The sequence below is a fragment of the Ambystoma mexicanum genome, chromosome 4p (genome assembly GCF_040938575.1).
Source record: "Ambystoma mexicanum isolate Mex_15411 chromosome 4p, UKY_AmexF1_1, whole genome shotgun sequence".
In the NCBI taxonomy this organism is placed as follows: Eukaryota; Metazoa; Chordata; class Amphibia; order Caudata; family Ambystomatidae; genus Ambystoma; species Ambystoma mexicanum.
In genome coordinates this window covers 727,496,941-727,506,117 of record NC_090927.1, presented here as the reverse complement: position 1 = coordinate 727,506,117, position 9,177 = coordinate 727,496,941, and positions in this window count along the sequence as shown.

The following is a 9,177-nucleotide window of genomic DNA, read 5'->3' as shown; positions in this document are numbered from 1 at the left end:
CGTCTTTGCTCGTCAATCAATCTGAGGATTGTGTTTCTCCAACCAAGGAATCCCTAGAATTACTTGGAATTGAGGAGCCTTGATCACGTCGAACACAATTACCTCCTGATGCCCATCTTGGCCTAGTATCGTCACTTCAATAGTGGTATGGGTCACTGGTCCGGAGGCGATTTCCGTACCATCCACCGTGGTAATGACGTCTTTAACCACCTTTGGACAAAGAGGTAAGTTCATCCTGGAAGCCAATTCGCGGTCCACATAATTTCCAACTGCTCCGCTATCAATGTATGCCTTAATTGCATGCAAACGATCCGGTTGCTCTGGGTTTACGAGGACCATTGGCATTATGAAGTGCGAGGTCAAAGAACTGGTTTTTACGCTCGGCAAGCGGACCTCTACACTTGTCGGGCGAGGTCGTTTCCCGGCTCAGGCTTTTCAGAACTCTTATCAGAAGCTCCCACTGTCTTCTTAGGTGGTTTCACCAGGCAATCTCGAAGAAAATGTCCTGAATTTCCACAATAGAGACATAGTTGCATTTGTCGTCTCCTGTTGCGTTCTTTCTGGGTTAGGGGACCCTTTACAACCCCAATTTGCATAGGTTTGACGGCTTCAACTCCTTTGGTGTGACTTTGAGGCTTAGGGAACACTCGTGTTTCAAACCTGGATCGATCCGCCTTTCTGTTTTGTAGTCTGTGATCCAATTGGACCACCAAATCAATGTACTCTGAACAATCCTGAGGAGGATTCACTACCTGGGCAAGGACGTCTTTGAGTTCGCCACGCAAACCCCTGTGAAAAAGCGTGATTCTTTTGTCCTCAGGCCATCTGGTTTCCACGATTAGCCTATTGAATGATGCAATGTAGGCCAAAAGATCTTGATTGCCCTGTCGTAGGGAAAGGAGTTCGTTGTCCAGGGCCTGCCCCTGGGAATGCCTTGCAAAAAGTCTTTCCATATTTGCCTGGAAGGTCGGGAAATCACGAAGTATCGGGTCATCCTGTGTAACCAGAGGGATCGACCAATCAGCGGCACTGCCGCTAAGATACGAAAGCACAAAGGCTACCTTAGTCTGGTCAGTCGGAAAGGCTGCAGGTCTACAAAGAAAGTGCAATCGGCATTGATTTATAAACACCGCAAACCTTTTAGGGTCACCAGAGAAGCGTTCAGGCGGTGCCAATGGCACATTTCCGGGTAGGTTGATTTGAACAGGATTGGCTGAAGCCGCTGGGATATAGCTCCCTCCTGAATTAGGTAGCGGGGTTTGCCCCGCTTGTGTCTGTATAAATGTCTGGCGGGATCATCAGTTCGTTCTTTTGATATTATCAATTCCCTCCTAAGGGCATTCGTTTCCTGGCGGGCAGCATGAACTTCAGCTCTTAATTCCCCTAATAACTGGGCCAGTTGGTCTGTGTCGGAAGTTTCCATAGCGCCTGGGTAGGAGGTTATTGGTGGGCTTCGCGTTCTGTAACGCTCACCTGATTCTCACGGAGGCGCTGATCCCGGCTGGGCTGCTATCGTTTCTTCAATTGAGAAGCATAGAGCTCGGACGACTCTCAGGACTGGGCTTCCTCTTATCGAATGTCTGACTTGCAGGGTAAGTTTTCTGCAGGTGGAAGAAAAAGGGTTAATCACCGTTTGATGGGATTTCTTCTCCCACCAATCGCCAGTTTCTCCCACAGCCTAGCTTTCTACTTGTCTCGGCGAGCTCTCACCTTAGGCGTATAAATGCTGAGCTCTCCATCCTGCGTCTGGTGCAGGGGTGCGTGGATTCCAGTTACGTCACTGGATGAGTTCAGTGTTGAGGCTCAAGTCTTTTGCGGCCTTAGTTGTGGCACTGGTGCTGGGATGCCGAAGAGCGGTGCCGCCGTTACTGCACGAGCGGATGCCTGTAAGTATACTGTAGTCTTTAGGATTTAAAAGATGGGCCCCTCAATAATGTCCCTTTTCCTTTGTTTCAGGTCTCGGGATGCTGTGGGCGTAGTTTTCCGTTGCCGCTGCACGTGCCGATGCACGTAAGTATAATGTTCGTTGGCCGCTTTTAATGGCACCTCTAATAATGTCCTTTTTCTAGTTTTCAGGTGCCGGGATGCTGCGGGCTTTATATCCGTTGCCACTGCACGTGCCGATGCACGTAAGTATAATGATCGTTGGCCGCTTTTAATGGCACCTCAAATAATGTCTTTTTCCTGTTTTTCAGGTGCCGGGATGCTGAGGTTGATGCGGCCGCTACTGCGCGTGCAAAAACTGGTAAGTTAAGATGAATGCGACTGCCTTCACCCGAACCCCTTTTTAATTATGTCCTTTGCCTTTCAGGTGCAGAGAAGCTGCCGAAGAGAAGGCCACGGTTAGCTCCGTTGCAATCAGGGATGGATCAGGTAAGCGGGCGCGGCTGCGAGCGAGTTGCACTTTTCTAACCTTATGTTTATTGTTTGCAGGTTTTGCCAGTGACTGGATTCCGGGATCTGGTAAGTATTGTTCTGTGTCTTTCTTCATCCACAGGTTGCTGCGCGGAAGCTGAAGATGACTCTGGACCTGGAATGCAGGAGCCAACTCGGTGAGCGTCCTGGACACGGTCCAAAGGGCCCCTGTAGGGGTCTGCTGGGTCCGGAGTAGTGGAAGACGGGTCTGCTTCCGAGGGCACTGGGCCAGTCCTGGCCCCTCGGGAGTAGCGCCCATGACATCAAAGTCATCATCAGAATGGGAGGGTGTGATGGATATTGGCTTTGTAGGTGTGAGCAAACATTGGAGGGTAGATTACATTTTGCAGGGTGATTGTGAAGGGGGGATGTTAGTGTTGTGAAATAAGAGGATTTGGCAGAGTCTGGTTAGGGCAGCAAGGGAATTTTCGTAGGCTAGTAGTAGAGTAGGTGTCCGTAATTTGTGCCAGCATTGTAGGTCATGGGGCATGTATTACGGGTCTGAATTGCAGCGTTGATGGAAGGCTTAGGACTGGTACAGGAAGCTCTGAATGTGTGAGCACGACAGTGTTGTTCAAATAGAGTCATAGTGACTAATCAAGGTCAGAGAAGGCACATTCAATAGAAGAGGCATTACAAGGGGAAGGAGACAGGAGAGAGGTCAGCACTTCATCAAGGTAAGGAGCAAGAGTCCCATCTGAGTTTCCTCTTAGTCATTGAAGAGGGGAAATGAGCATTGAAAGGTAGGGGATTGAAATGTTAAAGTGAAAAATGTTGTGATTAGAAGGAGAGGGGTCACTTGAGAGGCCAGAGGAACAGAGGTAATTGGAGAGAAAGACAAGGTCAACAGAGTTCCCACCTAAGTGGATTACATGGGAGACTGAAAAAAGGTGGTAGTGTATCACATATCCCTCTGGGAGCCTATCACCGTGCTCCAGATGGCTTCCACACATGCAGGCTTAGACTTGGATGTTGTGGGCCCATGGAGTTTCTTTTTGCAGCCGGGACCCTCAGATGGTGCACAAGGACCTCTGACAAAGCAGGATGTGGCCAAAAAAACAAGAATTGTCTAAGGAGTGCTTGGAGGCTTGTAGAGTATCTCCCACACTGACAGAGTGTATGAAGGAGGTACATCAAGCAACTAGGACCCCCTTGTGACCCAAGTTGTTGGGTCCAGGCACCGCTGATGCAGAAGGTTCAACATGTACAGCAGTGGGGATCTGTGCAGATCCCAATGCTTGCACTCCCTACCCATATTTTGCAGGCTTGCTCTTGCTGCAACTCACACAGTATTGAACAGGGCTATAATGTCCTCACCCGTCTTGCTGGCTTGAGCCTCCTGATCCATATCTGTCTTTCCCTCCAGGATCTGGAGGCACATGTGCATCGATTTCTCAGACGAACCCCTGGCCCTTAAGAATTTTAAATGTCCTGGCAATCTGTCAATACTTTCTCTTAGAGCCCTAATCTTACAGTCATTGTATCTAGCAGTCATTTCTGGCAACCAAGTTGCAAATGCTCCCCACAGGCAGGGGCTTAATTTACAATTATGTTTCTGTAAGGCTTGCATGAGTGGTCCCAGTTTGTTAAAATTAAATGGTCCTTCTATGGGGAATTGAGTATGTTTGTTATGGCACGTCAGATAATGCCAGGAGTCTGAAAAGTAACAAATAGTACTGTTAAAGTTAGTGAACATAAAATGTACAGGCTAAACCTTAGGAGGTGCCCCCACCTGTGTCGTTTGACCCTTGCCCATGTTCTGTCCCTATTTTTATATTCACTCACCCTGAGCTCACTCACTGTTGTAGCACACACTCTTTCACTCCTCCCTTTCACTGACGTGAGAAGGCAGAAGGATTATACCAGAGACTCTGCAGAGTGATCCTGAAAAGGGCTATAGGGTACATCCTCCTACAGGCATCTGTCTCTACCTATTTAAGTATCAAGTGTTACTGTCCCACAGGTCCCATTTTTGCCCGTTCCCATTTTATTTTCCCTATCTAAAACAGCGGTACACATAACAGGCAGACCTTCTGTAAGTGCCTGCTTTAGTAAGAACCTCAATGCATTTAAATCCAGATACATATGTCTGATATCTGCAGGGTCTATCACCATAATACCCCCCACTAGATGTCCATTCCCCATATTTTGCCAGATCAATTTCAGGGTAGAGGAAATGCACAATCACCAAGACCACAGCAATAAAACTGGCAAAATCAATAATTAGGATACCATACCCAACCCAAAATCTCCATCCCATGTTTCCATATTCCCTAAACAGATCCTCTTCTGCCTATTCATATTAACAAAATCCCTAGGCTCCCCTGAGCGGTTTCACATGCACAGCGACAACTAACCAGGGCATCCTCCTGCCATTACCCCCTTGGAGTTCTTAACAAGGACTCCTACCTTTTCTTGTTATGCACTTGGGGTATTTGAGAGGAGGCCGCCCACCGGTCTGTTGCCATACCGCTTTGTGTAGCACATCAGAGTCATGGCGTCAATCTGTGAATGTCAAAGATAATTGTATTGTAGGCGTGGCCAGGAACTGATCGAGACAGATGCCTGATTCCGAGCTCCCATCCCGGTGTATTCATACTTAATTACTTGTGCCCTTTACTAACAAATAATGGCCCCATAAATGTACCAGGTCATCTCTCCATGAATTAAAAAGAAGATTCTGTGGTTGGCCGAGTCCGTACAAGCTCTCTGCCAGGAAGGTGCAATCATCTATGCACCTCCGGAGGCGCAGCCTGCAGCAGTAAGGTCGCGTTGGAAAACACCTGACTTGGTCAGTCAGCTGGCCGGCTGACGCATTGCATCTACTCCAGTGAACGTGAGTGAGATGCGTTTCACCTACAACAAAGGCACAATATCTGAATGAAAAGGTACAGCAATATAAATAAGCACTTTTCAAAGCTTATACTCGCCAAGACATTACTTTTTCAAATATGCTTACTTATAATTATAGCTGACTACAACCTTTGAACTAAAATTGAATAAATTAAGTGTTTCTTGACTAATTTCATTTGAAGATGGATTCATATCTGCAATCATTTAAACAATAAGGAAAATCCTATGTCTTTTACAAAATATTTCCAGTGAAGAAATGTGGCTTCCTGTCTGCTAAGATGTCTGGAATGGAATTAGCTAACGCAGCTTCCTCATTGTAATGGCACATGTGAAAACTCACACAGAAAAAGGTTATACAGCTGCTGACTAGCATATTAATGTGCTCATGATTAAAATATTTAAAAAGGAATTTTCCTCCAACAAGTGACACCCTTCTCCTCAATTTTTGGGAGGTGTGTTTCTTATTATGGATTTACCTCAAAGCAGAGATTTCATATATTCTTGGCATTCCGCATACGGTCTCGGCATGACCTCAAAGAAAGAACTTACCAAGGATTTGCCATCAACGTCTGCCAGTAATGCTCCCAAAAACGCAAAAAAGTGAATCTCCTACACCAAAAGACAACATACAAGACCCAGTCTTGCAAGACATTTTGGATTAAATCGAATCACCTAAACCACTCATGGAAGCTACAATGGCCAAATTACAATTGCTAGATGACAAATGGTCCTCATTTGAAACAAGGATCAATGGGGTGGAAAGAAGGGCCAGCAATACCGAAGATGTCGCAGGAAAGGTTATGTTGCTTGAAAATGCAGTTATTTTTCTACAGAACAAGCAGAACATTTTAGAAATAGAAATAGGAGGAACAATATACAAGAAACCATTGAAAAGGACAATCATACTCAATTTCTTTACCACATGCTTCCTCTACTTCTGGATTATCCCGCATCTATGCAGCTTAACATCCAAAGAGCCCATCGGGTTGGGCCTGAAATGCCATCTAGGAATGTTCCAAGAACTCTAATATTTGCAGTGCTTGATTATACACATATCCTACTCATTATAGACAAAGCAAAAGTGAAAAAGACACTCACGTGGGAAGGCACTAAAATCTTTATAACTCAAGATGTTTCCAACACCACGGCACATAGAAGAAAGGAGTTATTGTCGTTTAAACCTGCATTAAGGCAACTCAATGCCACATATGGGATTATCCTCCTGCATCCCCAAATGTCACCCTCAATGGTCATACATATACCTTTCAAAACCCAAGTGACTTGGCAACTTTATCCAGAGCCAAAGAAAAGATGAGATCAACATCATTAGACCACCACCTATATAAAGTAAAAATATGCACAACTTGTCTTCCTCAATATAATCCTCTCGCTGGGATGTGGTGAGGGACAAACCCATCTGAATCTGGTTCTCCACCCCTACAACTTATGGACTTCTTTATGAACATGGATTGGAGTGGCTGTTTCGCACTAGCCACTATTCAGTTCTGTACCTGTTGGTTTGTTTGGAAATTGCACAATTCCATGTTCTTCTTGTTTGTCATTCCCTTTTCTTGTGTTTCTTTCCCATTTATGTCTCATATTACCAGTGCTTTATTACAGACTACAATTTAGTTTATACTGCTGTTACCATTATCCATGACACTTAATATTGCCACATGGAACATCAAAGGGCTTCATAATCCCGTTAAATGACAGAAAATCCTATCATACCTTAATAGAGCTAAGCCATCTATTGCATGTCTACGGGAATCTCACCTCTCACAAGCGGAAGCTAACAAATTGAAACATTTATGGGTAGGTCAAGTGTTCTCAAGTGCAGCAGATGGGAAGAAGAATGGGGTTATTACTCTTATTAATAAACCTCTCCAATGCAAAGTCTTATCTAGAGAATCAGATGATGTGGGAAGATGGATTATAGTCAAACTCCTTATTGATTCCACAGAATATTCTATTTTAAATGTTTATGGTCCCACTAATTCAGACCCTAAATTCTGGACACAGCTCAGGAACAACATTCTTAAATCACACTCTAATAATCTTATTTAATGTGGTGATTGCAATGAGGTTATAGAGCCTCTCCTTGATAGAAAAGTCCAAAGTGCACTCTAAATCAACTAAATACCGTATAAAATTTAGAAATGTTGTCTCTGAAATAGGTCTCAATGATACGTGGCATATCACCCATCCAATCTGGATTATACCTTTTATCCACCTCCCGATAGCTCCTTTTATGTCTTTGTATCTAAACCCCTGGCTAATCGTCTATTAGATGCCAAAATAGAGAGCATTACGTTGTCTGATCATGCGTCTGTTCACATCAAATCATCCAATGCACAAACTGTACATCATCATAACAGAGGGAGATTCAACTCAGCTCTTTTGAAAGATGAGCAATTTGTGAAATGTATCCATCAACAACATATTCACTTCTTTGCTGAAAACCCCCCAGCTGATACATCTCAACATAATAACAGATAGCTATTAAGCAATATTAAGAGAATATATTATATCATACACTGCCACCAAAAAGAAAAAAACTCCAAAAAGTATCAGAAGATATTCTTAAACTTATCAAATCCCTACAACTAGAACACATTCAGACTAATTCCACCTTTATTCTTCAAAATATTATGAAACTTAGAATATAGAATAACAACTTAGTAACTGAATACTCATGTGCAAATCTTTTAAAGTATAAGTCCAAGATTAATCAGTTTTCTAACAAAAACAGGAAATCATTAGCGTCATAACTTAAAACAAAAAAAGACCAAAACAAATGACTGTTATTAAAGATCATGATGGTAATAGAGTCATGAAAGATAAGGACATTCTGCAAGTTTTCTCGAACTTTTATCAAAAGTTATATTTCTCTGAAGCATTGCCCAATAATACTAATGCTACTGATTTCCATAAGCATATGCAAAAAACAAGGGGGGTCCTGGGAAGTTCCTCTGCCAGACATTAGGCCTGGTTACGAGAGCCTTACCCAGATTCTTTAGCTCACTATCTTTCACAGAGGAGAAATATCCAAAACATATCAGTCTTTGTCCTGCTCTGGGACAGTCCAGCACTGAAATGCTAGGCAATTCTCCTCTGAACAAGAATATCAACAGCAACCCCAGACACGTGTATCAGTCTGGTTGGACCTCATCAGTAGGGTGGAGCTGTGCCTCTCTAAGAATAGTGAGAAAGGGGTCCATGTCTTGATTCCCCTAGTAACTTAGGGTGAGATCCATAGCTACTTAAATTATGCATGAAACAAAGGGGTTCCTGGGAAATCCCTCTGCCAGACATTAGTCTGGGTTATGAGTGCCTTACCCAGATTCTTTAGCTCAATATCTTTCACAGAGGAGAAATATCCAAAACATATCAATCTTTGTCCTGCCCTGGGGCAGTCCAGCACCGAAATGCTAGGCCTTCTCCTCTGAACAAGAGTACCAACAGCAACCCCAGCCACATGTTTCAGTCTGGTTGGACCTCATCAGCAGGGTGGAGCTGTGCCTCTCTAAGAATAGTGAGTAAGAGGTCCACGTCTGGATTCCCCTAGTAATTTAGGGTGAGACCCAAAGCCACTTAAATTATGCAAAAAACAAGGGGGGGTCCTGGGAAGTCACTCTGTCAGACATTAGTCCTGGTTACGAGAGCCTTACCCAGATTCTTTAGCTCACTATCTTTCACAGAGGAGAAATATCCAAAACATATCAGTCTTTGTCCTGCGTTGGAGCAGTCCAGCACCGAAATGCCAGGCAGGACGTGGGCCCCTTGCTCACTATTCTTAGAGAGGCACAGCTCCACCCTACTGATGAGGTCCAACCAGACTGAAACACATGAGAGTAAAAAAGTTTTTCTCTTCATCAGTACAGTTTCCACTGCCATCCGATTCATCTT